At 46.2% G+C, this 20,166-nt stretch overlaps 1 long non-coding RNA gene across 1 annotated transcript; it reads left to right on the top strand.

Moving 5' to 3' along the window:
• Positions 1-957: 957 nt before the first annotated feature.
• Positions 958-15,025, top strand: LOC129631872 (uncharacterized). Its single transcript, XR_008704215.1, has 3 exons — positions 958-2,607; positions 3,844-4,155; positions 13,121-15,025. It is a non-coding gene; the product is annotated as an uncharacterized LOC129631872 (long non-coding RNA).
• Positions 15,026-20,166: the final 5,141 nt, after the last annotated feature.

The following is a 20,166-nucleotide window of genomic DNA, read 5'->3' as shown; positions in this document are numbered from 1 at the left end:
GAGGCTCGGAGAGGTTAAGTCACTTATCTGAAGTAACAACGCTTGTAAATAGAGGTAGGACTCTAATTCAGAAATGTGTGATTCCATAATTGATGCTCTTAACTCTCTTAGATCTAGAACACCAGCATTCTTGTCCACCCTCCATCCATCTCTATGATTAAAAAAAAAAAAAAGTTAAAACCCAATAAATGGCTTCTAATGACTCCTTCATTTTTTACATTTCTCCAGGATGGAATTATACTTTTGCAGAAGGAAAAATAAAGTTCTTATTTAAGTTCTCTTCCTTCAGGGATGGTATCATCTCCCTCCCAGAAGTCTTGGCAGTTGTACATTCTTTTCCAGGGGGTAAGAAAACTGGTAGCAGTCAGTTGTCATGTCTGCGTCTCCTGTTGTACTCTGAGGTAGGGCAGGCTCTTTTTATGCATGAGAACACTGTGAGGCTCAGAGACTTTACATACATTGACCAAGTCACACAGGATTATGGGACTGGGCAGCTCTGACGCTCAAGTCTCCTGATGCCCAGTTTGGGGGCTTTGGTCTTGGCACTTCTCTCTTAACTGATCTCCAGACTTGTTTCTGTCTAAACCCAGCTTGACAATTAAGCAGCACTTGTTCTTAAAGGCCAATGGTTACTGTGGGTATTTTCCAAACAGTCGTACTTGCCGATCTGCCCTCCTCGCCTGGCATAAATTCCCAGAGAGTAAGCAGAGATCTGACATGCTTTTGGTCTTCGACATGCGCTCTTGGTCACCTGCGTGTCTTCCCTGAAAGGGCTGTTTTCTGTCTAGTTTTCCGTTCTCACAGAGGGCGTGTAAAACGCCTGGATGCCCGACCTCGTGCGTCACTGTGTCCCTAGGGGAGCTGTAGCAGAAACGGGGGCGGGGTGGGGGGAGGGGGCGGGGCTGGTGTGGGTAGCGGGGAGGGGGCGATCTTACCCAACAGTAAAGGCAGAGACGAGGCCCCAGAGGAGGCCGTGCTTTGTCCCGGCTCAGCAGGGCCGCAACCTGAACAGGCGCCGGCCTCGCTCGTGCCCTGACGCCCCTGGGGCGAAACTGGAGGCCCTGGGCGCGCCAGCTGACCAGATGGCCTGAGCTGCAAACCCCAGAGACCCGGGCGGGTTCTGGCAGCCCCCAGACCCGGGCCTGGGTCTCGCCGCCACAAGGCTCAGCTCAGCCCGAGCGCCCCCATTAGGAGGTGCGGCCCACGGAGGTGGCGTGACTGGGCCGGCCGGATAGCCCCACCCGGAGCCCAGAGGCGCGGCGCCCGCGGACCACGCGGGGCGGGCGGGACGGGGGTCGTCTGCTGGCGTGCCCGCGGGCTTTCACCCGCAAAGCAGCCGTCCGAGGTTCCGGTCTCCGCCTGGGGTCGCCTGAGCACTGCGTCTACCAGGGCTCCTCCGGAGGGCGTGGGGGAAGGGGGAAAAAGCAGCTGCGCCACGGCTGCTTGCGGCCTGTGCCCAAGGCGGGGTCGGTTTCTAGGCAACGAGGCCCTTGCACGGGTCGCGCCCTCCCTCTTCTGGGTCGGTCTCCCCTCCCCCATTGAAGCTCTGCAGAGTCAGAGCCCCGGGACCCAAGGCGGAGCCCAGGTGTGGCCGGGGGGGCTGGGGGAGTGGAGCCCGACGGGCGTGGGAGTGGGTGACCCCAGGGCTGCCCAGCTGCTGGCTGGAGTTTCTCCGACTTCGGTGGGGCTGCGCTAGGGCCTGGGGACCCGGACGGCCCGAGGCGGGGGCGACAAGTCTGTTTCCTCCCGGTCTCCGCCTGCGCCGGCTGAAACGAGTCTTTCCGGTGGGGCTGCCCAGCCGGGTCCGCCCCGCCCGGCCTCCCGGAACCCGCTCGGAGAAGTGCACGACCCCGCCCGGGCCGAGGGCGCGAGCAGGAGAGTGGGTGGAGCGGCTGGAGAGGCGAGAGCCCGGGTCCTGGGTTCTAGCGAGCTCTGGAGCCCCTCTTTCCGATCCGGTGGCTCCCCAAGGGCACCCTGACCGAAGGTTTATGTTGAACCTTCCTGGGTGATTCTGCGAATCAAGGCTGCGAATAAAGTAACTTTATTACTTTACAACTGGGGAAACTGAGGCACACACTGTGCCAAGGCCTTACCGTAAGTTAGCCAACCACAAGGAAGCCAAGGGAAAGCCTACAAGGAGAGACCCCACGAAGACCAGGATTTTTCCCAGGGCCTGAATCCTGAGGGGTTGGAGTAGAAGAGCCGGGCTAGGGACGCAGGAAGGTCTGGGCACGCTGCCCTGACAGGTTCGCAGGATCACCGCGGCGGTCCCCAGCCTCACAAAATTAATGAGCAAGAGGCCTTTCTCTCCTCGGTCGAGAAGTAGAGATTCCGTTTAACCTCTGCAGACAGTAAGACAGCGACCACTCTCCCTCCCAGCCTGGCGCCAGCATGAACCCGAGGGCATGTCAGCAGGAGCCAGGAACTGGAGGCGAAGCATCCTTCATTTCCTCTGCGGCAGTGGAACGAGTGAGGTCTCTGATTGCCAGAGTCTTGTTTTTTTCAAAATCGCAGCATGCTGAGACCGAAAGCGGGGTACCCTGGAGGATTCTTTTATATGCTCAACCTTGAGTCAGACTTGCAATCAGCATTTGATCAAGGAACTTGGTCAGTTTCTCAAAATGCAGAATCAATCGCCGGTTTTACTTTTTTGCTTGGCATTTCCTTGGGTTAGTCTCGGTTCTGAGGATGAAAGATTATAAACTATTGTCTTAAATTCTACCCTGATTAGCATCTTTCCTCCATCCAGGATTTCCCTGGAGCCAGATATTTGCAGCTTCAGGATTATGACTTTTTTAAAATATAAGTTTGATGAATTTTTATCCATTCCCCAAATTAGAAACTCCCTTAATTACAGGAGAAAACATTTTCAAAGAGAAAAGGTAGACTTTTAGAGCAAGCCCAGGAGTAATGCTTCTAAAGAAAATCTCAGGGCAGGCAGGTCCTCAGAACCAAGTGAGATGGTCTTTCTGCAGCTGTCAAGGCCCACCATCTTTCAGTTAGTTCTTGACTAAAAAATAAAGAATAAATGAAGGTTTCCTTGAAGCTGTTCATCCTCCTGCAGAGGATTCTACTTTGAGAGAAAGCATGGTGTTGGTTCAAATTCTTTTAAAACTGGGCTTGGGTGGCCAGATGGTAGATGGGGGGAAATTTCGCTTTGTGAAAGTATTTCCAGCTAATAAATGAAGAAAGAATTATAGACAGAACATCACCATTTTGTATTCTTAATGAATGGTTAGATCTAGGCATGATCAGCTATGACTACTAAGTCTTGAAAAGAGCACATGATGTGCTAATGAAAAAACTCATCACCAGCTATGAAATCATCTTGATACTCCTTACAACCCTGCCCTTACACAAATCAAAGCAGCATCTGATCAAGAGTCATCTAGATCAACAACACTGTGGAACATAATCAAAATGATCTACATCTTGTGAAACTATAAATGGCCCAGTTCTTTAGTAATAATTGTATAGAAAATATTGCATTTAGATTCTAAATTGGATAAATGAAAGGAAAAATTGACATTCATAGGACACTTGTAAATTTGAACACTACTGGGTATTGGATATTTAAAAAGTATTATTACATTATATCAGATGGATAATATCATGGTTATATTTTTAAGTATTTACAAACATTTGAACATTTTCAATGTATGTTGAAATTTGGAAATGCAGTACTAAAATACAGATGAAATTATATGAAATCTGGAATTTATTTCTAAATAATCTTATGTAGAAATAAGAAAAAGTAAGTGTTGGAAACAGGGTTGAACATTAGTAATGAGTATATGGTGGTTCATTTTATTATTCTTTTTTTTATGTTTTACTTTTTGCAAGGTATTCTCAAACTTGGGAACCAGCCTTGTAGCCTGACAAAATTACCTGGGATGGAGCTCAGGACGACTGGCCCTTGTCTTGCTCTGTGACTGTACATGTCACTTCTCACTTGTCCATTCAACAAAAACTCTGGAGAACCTCCTGTCTGCTTGGGCTTCTAAATCATGGCGCTGACACTTTAAATTAGAAAATAACAAAGAAGGAATCTGCCAAATAGAAGCATGGAAGGCTTTGCAAAAGAATTGACATTTGATATGGATTCTGACAGATGAAAAGGAGTTCCCTGGGTGGCATCAGTTCATCTTCTATAAGGTAAGGTGGTTAGACTAGGTCTATATCCATTTAATCCTAATAGATTCTGGGGTTTTAACGTGCCAGTAACCAATTTTTTTCTTCTCTGGGTGTCCCTCCAGGTAGTTGAGCGACACCCCCCCCACCTCCCACCCTCACCTCCCCACCCCCGCCCCACACTGTGTACTTCCTGTCATCATCCTTTATGTTGTTAGCTGAGATAATCCAAACGTGAGTCCCCTAGTTGTGTTTGAAGGCCAAAGCATCATCATATTAACCAGTCTATAACCTTCTTTGGGAATGGTCTCTTGGACTCCTAGATTTATTTCTGCCTCTCTGGTTCCCAAGGCATTTCACTTAGTAACTTTAGCTATACCAAGGCTCAGCCTTGGTGGTAAAGCCCATTTGCTCCTCAAAACATGGGTGCCTATAGTGAATACTCTCGGCCTTCCCAACTGTTCTTAACCTCCCTCTCTTCCTGTAGGACATGCAGTTTAATATACAGCATGCAGCCTGGCCTTCAGGTTAATTGTTCATGCTGATACTCTGCCAAAACAGGTCACACTTTGTGCTTTGATGGCCTTTTCACCCATGTGACATGAACCATCTGTTGGGGCAAAGCTTAAAACACTAGTTGTCATTTAGCAAGTAGTTGGAAGTATCACATCTTTACTCCATTATGGAGAATTATTCTCTTTTCATCTTCTTGGTTTTGTGGATGTTTGTACTTTAAAAGGACAATTTCTGAAACTCTTGGAGAAGTAAGATATGACTATTTAAATTTGGTTGCTCCGTGTTTGTTGAATGAGTTTGCCTGGGCTATGATGCTGAGTCAAATATGCAGTTTTTTTAGGGACCTGGCAGCATCTAGCAGTGTGATCCAGAGCCTGGCGGAGGGCTGGGAATGCTAGCAGCTCCTCTAATTTTTACTGCTGTAAACCAAAGGTACACTTCACTGTGGGAAAATATTGGGAAATTAGCTATGATATATTGTATGTTTCCACTGACTGCTCAAAAGCTTCTTATACTAATTTAATTAGAATAATTTACCTTAATAGGAAACTATAATTTTCTACTTTTTCCAATCGGTTGAACCAATTTGTATTTTTTTTACCCACCCAGATGGAATTTATTACACCAAAGCTAATAACCTAAACCTTAATTTTTGTGCTAGCCATCATTATAACTGAGGAATTATGCTATAAGAATAGTTGAGACCTCTGCTTCTGGCTCTGGAACACCAGGCTAGATCAAACTAAACTTCCTACCTCAAACAAGTAAAACAGCTGGATAATTTAACAAATATATCTGACAGTGAGAACCTGAGAGGGCAAGATCCTGGAGAGAATGGAAACATAGGAAGGTGAGCCTGACATTTGACATTTGTCTAAGCTTGGGCTGCAATAAAATATGCCAGAGTCTGGGTGGTTTAAACAATAGACATTTCTTTCTCACAGTTATAGAGGCTGAAAGTCCAAGATCAAGGTGTCAGCAGATTTGGTTCTTGGTGAAGGCTGCCTGGCAGATTGCCACCTTCTCTCTATGTCTGTCTTCACATGGCAGAGAGGGAGCTCTGGTGTTTCTTCCTCATCCTACAGGAGCACTAATCCCATCATAGAGGCTACACCCTACACCTGACCCGACCTAAACCTGATTACCTTCCCAAGGCTTCACTTCCTTATATGAGCACTTTGAGGGCCAGGGCTTCAGTATATAAATGGGGGAGGCACAAATATTCAGTATATAAGAGCACTGTTACTCCTCTTAAGGCATCTCTAAGAACAGTGATTTCAATGCTAAGAAGTTGAGAAAAGCTTTGGCAGTCTCAGAGAGACCCTGGTAATATCCTGGGCTTTTGGTTAGGACCTCTGAAAGGTCTCTTCCCTGGTGGCTCAGTAAAGCGTCTTCCTACAATGTGGGAGACCCAGGTTCAATCCCTGGGTCAGGAAGATCTCCTGGAGAAGGAAATGGCAACCCACTCCAGTACTCTTGCCTGGAAAATCCCATGGATGGTGGAACCTGGTAGGCTACAGTCCACGGGTCGCAAAGAGTCAGACACGACTGAGCGAATTCACTTCACTTCACTCTGAAAGGTTACACCAGTAGGAAGGGCAAATCACAAAAGGACCAACTCAACTCTCACAAAGGTTCAGCTTTGACTCAAAAGAGGTTAAGATGGTTTGCCTCTATACTAACTGCATTACAAAAGCAAAAAAAATCTCTGGAGAAAGATAGCATTACTTACAATACTACATTTGTTCTACAACTTTTCATATACAACATATTGCAGTTGATCAAAATTTACTTGGCATACTAGGAGATAAGACCAAGTCACCTTTAACCAAGAGAAGAAATAGATGATATAAACTGATTCACAGAAATCCAGTTATTGGAGTTATCAGATATAGACATGTATTGATAGAATAACCTCTGATCAATACATTTCAGGAGATAAAGACAAAATGGAAAATTCCAACAGGAAATATATATATATATATATATATATATATATATATAAAGAATAGATGGAAATTTTACAACAGAGAGAATGTAATTAAAAATAAGAACATATTAGATGAGTTCAAAGTAGATTAGACAGATGAAGAGAGGTGAACTGGAAGAAAGAAAATGATCTTAAATGAATCACCAAGAGATAAAAGAATGGAAAATACAGAAAGAGTGTATCATATTTTGGACATAGTAAAAGGTTTTAGCAAAATTGTAACTGAAGTCCCAGAAAATGACAGGGAGAGAGAGAATTCAATGGAGCAATTTTTGAATAGATAATGGCCAGAAATTTTCCAAAATTGATGAAATACATAAATCCACAGATTCAAGAATCCCTTTAGAGCCCTGTGAGTGAGTGAAAGTCACTTAGTCACATCCAGCTCTTTGCGACTCCATGGACTGTTGTCCATGGAATTCTCCAGACCAGAATACTGGAGAGGGTAGCTGTTCCCTTCTGCAGGGGATCTTCCCAACCCAGGGATCAAACCTAGGTCTCCCACATTGCAGGCAGATTCTTTACCAGCTGAGCCACAAGAGAAGCCCAAGAATACTGGAGTGGGTACCCTAACTTCTCCAGCAGATCTTCCCGACCCAGGAATCAGACCGGAGTCTCCTGCATTGCAGGTGGATTCTTCATCAGCTGAGCTACCAGGGAAGCCTTTAGAGCCCTAAGCAGTGTAAATTTAAAAAAAAAAAAAAATTCACATCTAGACACAGCCGAGTCAAACTACCAAAAATCAAAGAACAACACACTATGCAAACAAGGACTAAAGAGATTGTTGAGAGGCAGAAAGATAAATATTTCTGTGACCACACAAATTTGGCACTGTCAGTAATAACTCATGGAAAATGTATTTTTCTGATTCTTATTGGATCAAACAATCTTATTGATTGTTTTCATGTCTTTGAAGCTAGCATTTTCTTAAAGAAGGATCACACTCTGTTTTACCCACATGCCACCCATACTCCAAGAGTCAGGTGCCAAGAGCTTCCTGCTAGCCTGAAAACCACGCCATTGAGTCTGGCAATCGGCATGTATATAGTGTATAAACACTCATAGCTCTCTTTCTGTTCACCCCAAGCTTGCTGAGCTTTGTCAAAGGTCAGGTTCAGTGTTGGGCAGTGCCTGTCCTCAGTTCAGTTTAGTTCAGTCACTCAGTTGTGTCCAACTCTGCAACCCCATGAATCGCAGTATGCCAGGCCTCCCTGTCCATCACCAACTCCCAGAGTTCACTCAAACTCATGTCCATTGAGTCGGTGATGCCATCCAGCCATCTCATCCTCTGTCGTCCCCTTCTCCTCCTACCCCCAATCCCTCCCAGCATCAGAGTCTTTTCCAATGAGTCAGCTCTTCGCATGAGGTGGCCAAAGTATTGGAGTTTCAGCTTTAGCATCAGTCCTTCCAACGAACACCCAGGACTAATCTCCTTTAGAATGGACTGCTTGGATCTCCTTGCAGTCCAAGGGACTCTCAAGAGTCTTCTCTAACACCACAGTTCAAAAGCATCAATTCTTCAGCGTTCCACTTTCTTCACAGTCCAACTCTCACATCCATACATGACCACTGGAAAAACCATAGCCTTGACTAGACGGACCTTTGTTGGCCAAGTAATGTCTCTGCTTTTTGATATGCTATCTAGTTTGGTCATAACTTTCCTTTTAAGGAGTAAGCATCTTTTAATTTCATGGCTACAATCCTGCCTAGTGGAGCTCAAAACTTGAGAGAGAGAGAGAGAGGCAGGCATGGATGGGACCCTACATCTCTGAGTGTGCACTGTAGTTCAGACACAGGAGCCCAATGAGAGAGGGACTCATTCTTTCTGCAGAGTTCCTTTCTCAAATATTCATTGAGCACCTATTATGTGCCAGACTCATTAACATGTTTTTTTCCCCCCTTGTCTTATTTTTTTCTGAACTAAGACCCATAGTCTTTCCAAAAAAACTATGACTTTTTTTTTTGGCTGTGCCATGTGGCATGCAGGATCGAACCTATGCTGGGGTTGAACCTGTGCCCCCTACTTTGAAAGCACAAAGCCCTAGCCCCTGGATGGACATCATTTTTTTTTTTAAGGGGAAGATTTTTCTCCCCAGTCAGTGAGTTTTGTGAAATACCTATAAAATTAACAGCAAACAGGTAAACATAAGAGGCCAAGGTAGGGAAAAGGGGAAGAGAAAGGCAAATAACCCTTACAGAACCTCCACTGTTTATTCTCTCATTGATCCCCATGATAACCAAATGTGGGAAGTGTGGATACACTTTATAGGTTGGAAATTCAGGCACAGAGAGGTTGAGTAACTTGTCCCAAGGCCCCAGCTTACAAACTGAGTAGCTGGTCTGTAGACGCCAAGCCTTTTGACTCTGGTCCAGTGTTCTTCCTACACAAGGCAACTGAGTAGTAGGTGTCCTGGAGACCTTCTTTTTCACTCATGGATCCCCTGGGCTTGGGGCTGGTATTTGTGAGGCAGTGTGAGGAGTCTGAGGGAACACATTTCATCCTCCTTGTCTGCTCTGCTGATGGGTTGAAATGCCCAGAAGTCCCAGATGGGGTTGGAGTCTGGTGCCTTCTCCACCCATCGCTCACCCCATTGGCCTTCCTGTCTTTGGGACTTAGCATCAGCATGTCATCTTCTGACAGGTAGTGAGATAGAGCAACTGAAGGTGAATAGAGGCTTTTGTCTTTGTGGATGATCCTCTCATCATCAGGGGGGTCCTAGCATTTTCTTGACAGTTTCTAGAGAGTCCTTTACTCATTTAGAACTGGCATCTGCATCTGGCTCTTGTGCAAGATGTTCACCTAGTCCTTTTGGCCAACAGTGTAGCTTCAAAACCAGACCAGAGAAAAATGAAGAAAAGACCATTCATAGGTGTCATAGTCTTCTCGGGCTGCCTTAATAAAATACCATAGATTGGATGGCTTAAACAATAGAAACTGATTTTCTCAAAATTTTGAAGGGTAGAAGTCTGAGATCAAGATGCCAGTATGGACAGGTTCTGAGCTCTCTTTCTGGCTTGCAGGGGACTGCCTTCTAACTGTGTCCTCATATGGCATAAAGAGTGAGCTCACTGGTATTGTAATAAGCCACTAATCCCATCATGGGAGCCCCACCCTCATGATGTCACCTAACCTAATTACCTCTCAAAGCCTCCATCTCTGAGTACTATCTCATGAGAGGTTAGAGCTTCAACATATAAATTTCTGTGTACATCCTAAGTCGCTTCAGTTGTGCCTGACTCTGTATGATCCCATGGGCTGTAGCCCACCAGGCTCCTCCACCCATGGGATTCTCCAGGCAAGAATACTGGAATGGGTTGCCATGTGTAAATTTGGAGGGGAGACAATTCAGCCCATAGACATTGGTTTTTCCTTCAGGCAAATCTCGTCATCTCTTACCAGGGTAATGGACATATTATGATTCCAAAAGGGTAGCAAGTAAGAGCCACTGCCCTGATGTTTGTTCTTTAACATTTGTCTTTTCAGGGGTCCCTTTGGCAGTTTCATAGTCAGGTTTCAGGAGAGACCAGTTTCCCATACTGAGAAAAAAGACCCCAAGGAGGCTATATGCAAGTTCTCTGAGTGAGTTTTGGTGGGGGGTGGGTGGGAACCAGATGTCCCAGGTGGTATTGAGCATGTGTCTAGACAGCTGGAGACCTAAGGGAGGTGACTGCTGTTCCCATCTGAAGGTCAGGTCATTAAGTGGCCTTTACATATTTTATAGCTTTCCCAATTAATTGTTTTTAAATCTCTGAAGTTTGAACCTTGTAGATTCAGCTGCTGAAAACAAAGATGCTGTAGAGGCTGTTGCCCTATTTTTCTTTGGATGGTCTGTCTCTGTGCCCCAACCTCACTCCCACTGATCCTCAGGAAAATCTAGTTACTAGATCTTCCTTTTGGGGACCTGGTCCCCTTGTTTCTGGTAGGACCTCATGCTGTGTGCTCTAGGGTTCCGAGCGAAGGTTCTGACGCCCAGCCTAGCCCTCTTTCAGGTGCTGGGCCTGCACCACAAGTCTGAGTGGGGTGTCCAAGCCTCAGTGCTCCTACCAGGCTGAGGACTCCTGCTGCTTGGTCTGTGGCCGCTTCTGGCCAGCCTGGACCTAAGCTTTTCCCTGGACTGGACTCTGGTCTCTGCTTCTGATCGGCGACGCCCTCTCCCAGTTTCCCGGTGCCCTTGAACCACTGCTGACCCTTCATGGCTTCCCTGGTGACCCTTCTGCACACACACCCCTGTCCCTAGCACGTGAGCAACTGTCCTGGGTCTTCCTGGGGCCTGTTCCCTCCCTCCTTGCCCTTTGAGGGTGCCCCTGACCATACCTGCCAAGTGGCTTGTCAGGAGGCTGGTGACACCTCCAGGGAGGGCAGTCTGGGGGCAGCGGGGAGGGGACTTCAGCAAAGCTGGTGGGTCTGGATTGCTCTGCTGTGACCTAGAAACAGGGCTTTACAGAATTGCCCCGTACTACGTGCTCTCCACACCCCTGGAAGTTTGGCAGTGGGAGGATGGATTCATGCACAGCTTAGTAACAAAAAGCAGCACTTCCCATTTTGACTGCTCAGGGTTGACAACGTGGCAGCAATACAACTGGATCAAGCTGGCCCATGTCAGGAGGTACTCAGGGCAAGAACAAGGACTTCACGTGTGCTCTCTTATTTAGCTCTCACAACTACCCCTAGGGGATGTATGGATCAAGCTGGCCCGTGTCAGGAGGTACTTGGGGGCAAGAACAAGGACTTCATGTGTGCTCTCTTATTTAGCTCTCACAACTACCCCTGGGGGAGGTAGTTTCTCTGAAAACATAAGACTCAGAGAAGTTAGGTACCTTGGCCACGGTCACACAGCACATCTATGACAGGGTATGATTTTAAACCATACCCACCGAGGCCCAGGCTCACAAGGCGCGAGGCTGGAAGGAGCACCTTCTGTTGCTCCACACACAGAGCAGACTCAGGATAGGGGTGGGGAACTGATATTTCCAAAGATACTTAGTCTTTTCTTCTTTGAAAAAGTACGTCACTGTGCAAGTCTTCAAATATGACTGTGCTTCACTACTTGGTAGACAGACCTGGATAAATGCAGAGCGTGCAGGATAAAGGGCTGCAGCGGTGGGTGCCTTGGCGGCTAATAAACCAGTTGGGAGGTGCTGTTCTCACCCTGCCCCGTGCCTGGAGCTGCCCCGAGCTCCACTCCAGAGGGCAAGACTCTGCCTTGATGCTCGTCAGGGCTGTGCCCACGCACAGCTCTGGGTAAACCTTTGCCTTCACCCAAGGGACCGTGTGTCCCAAGGGATACATTTATGCTAAATAGCACCTTCTGAGATCCTGCTCCCTCCCAAAGAGATGATACCCAGTTTCAGAGAATCCAGAGGAGGGCCTCGTGGCCAGGCCCTTACTGGGACAGAGTAGAAATCTCCACTCAGCTGCTACTGGACCCAACTCGCCCCTCCCTCCCTCAACTGCCCCAAAGCTCTTTTCTGCAGAGAGGGCCCCACATCCCAAGCCCTCTGACCGCTGGCAGCCACATCTAACCAGCCACCACTCCCAGCTTCCTAGTCACCCCCACATTGGGAGTCGGGCCAGGCTTGCAGGCAGCGTCTGGCCTGACGAGGTGGTGGCCGGGGGTGGTGGCTATGTCTGATTGAAGTCCCCATTTCCCTCCTACAAAGGCAGCATAATTAATCAGGCAGTAATGAATTCAGGTACCCCCGCTTGTCACCTCAAGAGATAGACTCTCTGAGAGCACTGGAATTCACAAGAGGCAATCAGGTCACCATTATGATTTTTTAGTATTAAATGTTAAAAAGAAGATGTATTGGAATTTAACCAAAATTTTGTCTGTTTACCTTTGAGAACCCCTCGCCCATTTTCTTTCTTCCTATTATTTATTTATAATTTACTTTGGGCCATTCTGGGTCTTTGTTGCTGTGTGTAGGCTTTCTCTAGTTTCGGTGAGTGGGAGTTGCTCTTCTTCATTGCAGTGCCCGGGCTCCTCATTGCGGGGGCTGCTCTTGTTGTGGAGCATGGACTCTAGGCTCGAGGGCTTCAGAAGTTGTGGTGCACTGGATTCGTTGCCCCACAGTATGTGGGACCTTAGTTCCCAGATCAGGGATCAAATCTATGTCTTCAGCATTGACAGGCAGATTCTTAACCACTGGACCACCCAGGAAGTCCCCTGTCCCTGTTTTCTTTCTCTCTTTCTTTGGCTCACGGGGCTGGGGCACTTGGGGTGGGTGGTCCTCTGGCTGACTCTGATCCTCCACCTGAGGTTTTCTCAGTTCAAGGATGACTGTCCCCTTGTGTCCCTGTTATTCAGCATCCTCTCATGTGAGGCCTTGGGAAAGGGGAGGCGGGTGTTCCCCTCACTGAGAATTCAGGCTCCCCAGTGCTCTGCCACCAGGGCTCTGGAGATGGACCAAGTGGGCAAAGGTGTTGGGAGGGCTGTGGGATGCTGTGACTGGGCCCTGATTGCACTGACCTATACTCTTCAGCTTCCAGGAGCAGCCAGCCCAGGAGCACAGCGGGGCTATCAGCAAAGCAGGGATGCTGATCCAAGTTCAAATCCCAGTCTTCCCAGGGCCACACTGGGAGCTTTGGAGAAAATTGCAGAACTTGGAGTTGGCATCTGTCAACGTAATGGGATGAAACAAAGTGGCAGTCATGGGTCACCTTGTGTATGGCTTGCACACAGTAGGCCCTCAGCTGGTGAAGGCTTCTGCAGGTGGGGCCCATGGAGCCCCAGGCTTTGGGCTGAGGCAGGCCCAGGACTAGCCCATTAGAGGCTGCTGAGCTCCACATGGAAACCCCAGCTGGCTGTGGGGCCCAAGGTGTAGTATGCGCCAGAGTCCCCTGACTTGAAGTGGCTTCTGGTCAGTGCCAGTGCATGTCCCCACCAGATTCAGGGCCAGTGGCCCCCAGTGCCATGAGAATACTGTGAAAGCTTCCCAGAAGATATGCTATTTGATCCCCTTTAAAGGAATACATCAGAGCCCTACAGGTTGGCCCAAAGCTGCTGTGTCCCCGTAGCAAGTGGATAAGTAGCTTGAAATTCCCTGTGTCCCAAGCACCTGCTGTGTGCTCAATCAGGAGAGCAAGTGATAAGCCAAAAAGACAAGCTGCTCAAATGGGCAAAGAATATGAGTAGGTATGAATAGATATATGAATATGAATAGGTTCACAAAAGAGGCATGGAAAACGGCTCAGAAATTGATTTTTAAAAAGAATGCTCAATCCTACCAAACCTTAAGGGAGATGCAACTTAAATGAAGTAGTATTTATATATATATATATACTGGAATAATACTCAGCCAGAAAAAGAGAATGAAATAGGGTTTCCCTGGTGGCTCAGTGGTAAAGAATCTGTCTGCCAATGCAGGAGACATGGGTTTGATCCCTAATCTGGGAAGATCCCACATGCCAAGAAGCAACCAAGCCGCATGAGCCATAGCTATTGAATCTGTGCTCTAGAGCCTGAGAGCCACAACTACTGAACCCGTGTACCTCAACTACTAAAGCCCATGCACCCCAGAGCCCACAGTCAGCAACAGGAGAAGCCACTGCAATGAGAAGCCTGCAAACCACCACTACAGAAAAGCCCTCATAGCAGCGAAGACCCGGCACAGCCAGAAGTGAATAAATAGAATTATTTTTTAAATAAAAGGAAGTAACACTCTCTGCAGCAACGTGGATGGACCTAGAGATTATCATAGTAAGTGAAGTAAGCTAGACAGAGAAAGACAAATATCATATGATACCATTTATATGTGGAAACTAAAGAAATGATACAAATGAACTTATTTACAAAACAGGAACAGCCTCACAGACTTGGAAAACAAACTTATGGTTACCAAAGGGGCACGATGGGCAGGGGAGGAATAAATTAGGATTTGGGATTAACATACTGCTGCTATGTAAAATAGATAATCAGCAAGTACCTACTGTCTAGAACACAGAACTATACTTAATATTCTGTAGTAACCTATATGAAAGAATATTGAAATCTGAATAAGAATGAATATATGTATAAATGAATCACTTTGTGTACACCTGAAACTAACACAACATTGTAAATCAACTGTTGTTGTTTAGTCACTCGTTTGTGTCCGACTCTTCTTTGGCCCCATGGACTGTGTCCTGCCAGGCTCCTCTGTCCATGGGGTTTTCCAGGCAAGAATACTGGGGTGGTTGCCATTCCCTTCTCTAGGGAATCTTCCCAACCCAGGGATCAAACCTGAGTCTCCTGTTTTGCAGGCAGATCCTTTACTGCTGAGCCACTGGGGAAGTCCAAAACAACTGCACTCTAACAAAAAATTAAATTTGAAAAATGAGGTAGCATTTCTCACTCATCAGATGGATAAAAATTTACATGTCTGATAGTATCAGGTACTAGTGAGAATGTCAGGATAGTGCTCTCAGAGCTACCTATTGGTGCAACTGTTTTGGAGGGCCTAGCCATGTCCTTTAGAACTAGAAATGTGTATACCCTGGAACCCAGCAATTTCCCTTCTGCTTTACCTGCCCCCAATAAACATATATATGCACACAGAGAGAAATGATCACACCAGTCTTTGTAATTGTAGAAACCCAAATGCCCATCAGTATTGGAATGCCTAAATAGGTTAAGTCATCTTCGCAGTGTGGAGTTTTATATAGCAATTTAAAAAAATTGAGTTGAACCTATATGTATGCAAATAGATCTCTAAGATTGAGTAAAAAAAAATCTACAGAACAATATATGTATTTTTCACATAAAAAAACTTCATCAATAACAACAAATACTGCATAGTTTTAACGGAGCCCTATGTGTGTTGCAAAAGCACAGAACAAAAATCAGAAAGAATATGTACAGACTCATGTACAGTGGCTACCTTTTAGAAGGTTGAGTGGTAGCCATGGATTATAGGAGTTTGGCAAGGGTGGAATGGCTTGAGTTTTCTCTACAATGCTATAGGCTTTGGGGCGACAAATGGGTTACTGTACCTTATATAGAATATAGATTCATTTTGAAAAGAGTGTGCTAGGGGAAACAGACTGCATGTAGGCACAGTTGGCAGAATACAACACGAAAAGCTGAGAGAATGGCGAAGAAGGAAGGGGAGTGAGCATACTGTGTGCAAAAGCCCTCTGGGGCTGGCCGAGGGGAGGAAAGGCAAGAGCAGAGTGAGAAGGTCAGGGAGCCTGGACACGCAGAAGGAACCCCCAGGGAGGGAAGGTGAAGAGCCAGGCTGCTGATTGCTTTGTCCTTGACTGGAGAGGGAGCATGACACACAGAGATGCCCTTCCTGATGCTGAAGTTTCCAGCTGTGACAGCTAAGGTTCCTCCCCACACTCCTCCTCTCTTCCTTTCAAGCTGGAAATCTATTTCTCTTGCTGGTTTAGAAAGGAAGTCTTGATTAGTTTTGCATAAGGACCCTAAATTACAACTCAGTACTCCGGGACTTCCCTGGTGGTCCAGTGGTTAAGAATCTGCCTGCCAGTGCAGAGAGCATGGGTTTGATACCTGGTCTGGGAAGAGTCCACGTGCCGGGGAGCAACTAAGCCTATGTGCCACAACTGCTGAGGTCTGCATGCCTAAAGACTGTGCTCTACAACAGAAGACACTGCAATGAGAAGCCCCACACACCAGAACAAAGAGTAGCCCCTACTCGCTGCAAGTAGAGAAAGTCCATGTGAAGCAACAAAGACCCAATGCAGCCAAAAATAAATAAAATTTTTAAAAATCAGTACTCCTGGGACTTCCCTGGTGGGCCAGTGGTTATGAATGTGCCTTGCAATGCTGGGGCACAGGTTCGATCCCTGGCCGGGGAACTAAGATCCCACATGCTATGTAGCAACTAAGCCCCACACTGGAGCCTGTGAGTCAGAACTAGAAAGCCCGCATGCCTGCAACTGTTGAGCCCACCCACCACAACTAGAGTTGAAACGCTGCAACGAAAGATCCTGTACGATGCAAGAAGATCTCATGTGCTGCAACTAAGACTGATGCAGCCAATAAAAAATAAATTAAAAATCAGTACTGCTGCTGACCCCTCTGAGAGCATCATCCACAGGAATGGACGCTGACCCTGGACACACCTTTGCTGTAAAGGGCTGCCCAACAGGTCTATAAACCTGCTTCTGCCCATGTCTGTGTGGATGGGGAAGCTGCTTCTCCTGGGTCATGCTCAGGGGTCCTTAGGTTTACAAGGTGGGGGTGGTATGGGAGCCTCAATTGCAGCCAACTGGGCAACCTTCAGCCCTGGGCTCAGTATCCTGGCACAGAGCTAGGCCAGAAAAATGTGCAAAAAAGAGTAAAACTTATCTCCAAAGCTCCATAGTATGGGGGCTTTGGAGTTCGATCTGAATTCATACGCCAGCTCATTCCCACGGCTGGTACGTGTAACTGTGCAACCTCAGATACACCAGCAGCCTTTCTGGGAACTAAATAAATAAAATGTTATCAAGCTCTTAGCTCCATGAATGTCGCCCAGAGGTGGTTGAAAATAATGATGCTAACATACATCTCCTGTCTCTTCAAGACCTTTATCAGAACAGCAGACCTTGACATACTGTGAATGTGGTTTCTGATATATTGGATTGGTCAAAAGTTCATTTGGGTTTTTGCAGAAGATCTTACAGAAATGCCTGAATGAACTTTTTGGCCAAACCAATACTTAGTTTATTCTAGTGTGATGTTCAAGAACTCTTCTTTTAACTCAGTAACTCTTTCCCATCCTGCATTTCTTAAAATTGGAGGCTTATAGTTTCAGAAATCTTTATGAAGGAATGAGACCTAAGAAGAGAGATCGCAGTGAGCCTGGTTTGGGAAAGGCCAGTAAAGAAATTGCTTCCAGCCATCCGGAGGCGAGGCGTTGAGAGAAATGGCCCCTCCTCTGCCATGTTGGCTGGCCCCTGTGGGACCCCAGTCAGCTAGTGAGGCATCCATCATTTCCACCAACAAAGCCAGGACCAGGGAGAGGTGAGCCAGGCACCTGCCTGGGGGCAAAATTTAAGGCGGTGTCAAAACTGGGCTTCCCAGGTGGCACTAGTGGTATAGAACCCACCTGCCAATATAGGAGACATAGGAGATGCGGGTTCAATCCCTGGGTTGGGAAGATCCCCTGGAGGAGGAAATGACAACTCACTCCAGTATTCTTACCTGGAGAATCCCATGGACAGAGAGCCTGCGGGCTACAGTCCATAGGGTCACAAAAAGTCAGACACGACTGAAGCAACTTAGCATGCACAGCATGCCAAAGCACTCAGTAATCAAGATAAATAATATTTTAATGCAATATATGTTTAATAAGAATTAAAGCAAAAAAAAAATCTACGATGAACAAAGTATCACCACTTTACACCCTGGCTTCCAGTCTCATCTTACTGACCCCATAAGTTGCTGTCAAGCTCTTTTCATCCTCCTTGCTGGGCTCTCTTGGGCGTGGCTTGGTCTGCCTAGGTCTAGGAGAAAGGGGCTGGGGAATGGACTCTGTAATTTGTCTTCCATCAGCATGGGGAGGAGCAAGGAAACCTTTCTGGACAATTATCTTTTGAGTGTGTGTGTGATTTTTTTTTTTTTTAAAGCACAGCACACACTGGCTTTTTTAAAAATAAAAATTATTTGGCTGTGCTGGGTCTTAGTTGCAGCATGTGGGATCTAGTTCCCTGACCAGGGATCGAGTCGTGCCCCCTGCATTGGGAATGCAGCGTCTTAGCCACTGGACCACCAGGGAAGTTCCTATATGATTTCTTTAAATATTTATTTTTTGGTGACCCTGTAGAGGAAATAGATTTAAACAAAATAAAACCTAAAAACAAGGGATAGGAACATGAGAATTTACAGAAAGCAGATTTGAAAACAGTTTTCAGAAAGCCTTCTACTGTCTGTCATCTGATTTTTCAGAAAATAGCCAGAGATTTGCAAAAGCAATTTTTCAGTTTTAAGTGCCTTTATTTCCCCTCAATGATGCTGCTGCAGTAAATACAGTTCAAGTGCACATCCCATTTGCCCCTCTAGAATCTGAGCATTCTGTACACCTGGCTTGAAAGCTCGGCTGGTTTGCCCTCAGACACCACCCATCTCAGTCCCAGGCTCATCCCTCCATCCCTGGCTGAGGGGGCTGGATGCCCAGCCAGTATGGAAGCTGCCACCTAGGAAGAGACAAGACAGCTACAATGTAGAAGATGTTGGTTTGATGAGACAATCCCTTAGTTGGTTAAACACCCTCCCAAAAGAAATGTGCTGCGTGCTAAGTCGCTCAGTCATGTCCGACTCTCTGCAACCCCATGGACTGTAGCCCGCCAGGCTCCTCTGTCCGTGGGATTCTCCAGGCAAAAATGCTGGAGTGGATTGCTGTGCCCTCCTCCAAGGAATCTTCCCAACCCAGGGAATGGGGTTGGGGCAGGGGGGAAAGGCCTTTTTCTTTAAGTTGGAAATCATGTAACAAACAATTTTTGTTGCGATACAGTATTTAAATCAAACTAGATTAATAATAATGTAATCATATGCATTTATTCTGCTATTCTACATATTAAAAAATAAACTAATTTGAGAATATTTAGAAATAAGGACTTCCCTGGTGGCTCAGTGGTAAAGAGTCTGCCTGCAATGATCCCTGGGTCAGGAAGATCACCTAGAGAAGGAAATGGAAACCCACTCCAGTTTTCTTGCCTAGAGAATCCCTTGGACAGGGGAGCCTGGTGGGATGTAGTCCATGGGGTCTCAAAAGAGTCGGACGCGACTGAGCGACTAAACAACAAGCTGTTGGTAGCAATTATTTGTGGTGTGTGTTCTTCGCTCACTGCTGAGGAGGCTGCTGTTCTATCAGGAGGGATGTCGGGGGACTAGGTTGGGGGAGCTGGAGGAAATCTAGGAAGAGGAAGACCCCACTTCCGAAAGAGACAGCAATGGAGGCAGGCAGTTGAGTTTTAAGTTTTCAAGCAAATACTGCTTTTGAAAAAACTGGATTCTATAATTTTTTATATTAATGATATACTTTAAATTATTACTAAAAATGCCATCCAAGGGAACGGGAAAATGGAATCCGTTTTGTCCTTCCCTTTATCTGTGGACTTCATTTTAAAATCACTTTATTTTCAGCACCTTGGTTTTGTTGTCTTTGCCAGAAAGTAACTTTTCTGTTCAACAGTATATTAATGCAGAATAGAAATAAAGATGCTTTAAAAAAATTCTTTCAAGCACAAAAGGAGATGGTTTTCAACAGATAATTTTACATATTTACATATTTTACCTTAAGCATTTTGTAGTCTCTGCCTACTGGTGAATGGATCAGATTTTTGCACTCTTCAAAATGAACCAGTTTGGCTTCTAAGCCTTTGCGAAGGACGGAAATGAATTCTAACTTTTTTTTTTCACTTCATTTTTGCATCTTCACATTTCCTTATTTCACATGGTTTAAAATAAAATGCCTCCAGCATTATTTTTCCTTTCTCAAGAGCAAAGTGAATGTGACTTTTCGGAGGGGTCACAGGATGCCCTGGAGGCCTGTGGGTGTTGTTGGACTGCTGCCTGCTTTCAGCTTGACTGAAGGGCTTGTCA

This window comes from Bubalus kerabau, chromosome 17 (genome assembly GCF_029407905.1).
Source record: "Bubalus kerabau isolate K-KA32 ecotype Philippines breed swamp buffalo chromosome 17, PCC_UOA_SB_1v2, whole genome shotgun sequence".
Taxonomy (NCBI): Eukaryota; Metazoa; Chordata; class Mammalia; order Artiodactyla; family Bovidae; genus Bubalus; species Bubalus kerabau.
The sequence above is the reverse complement of the archived record's forward strand: the minus strand, read 5'-3'. Positions and strand labels throughout refer to the sequence as shown.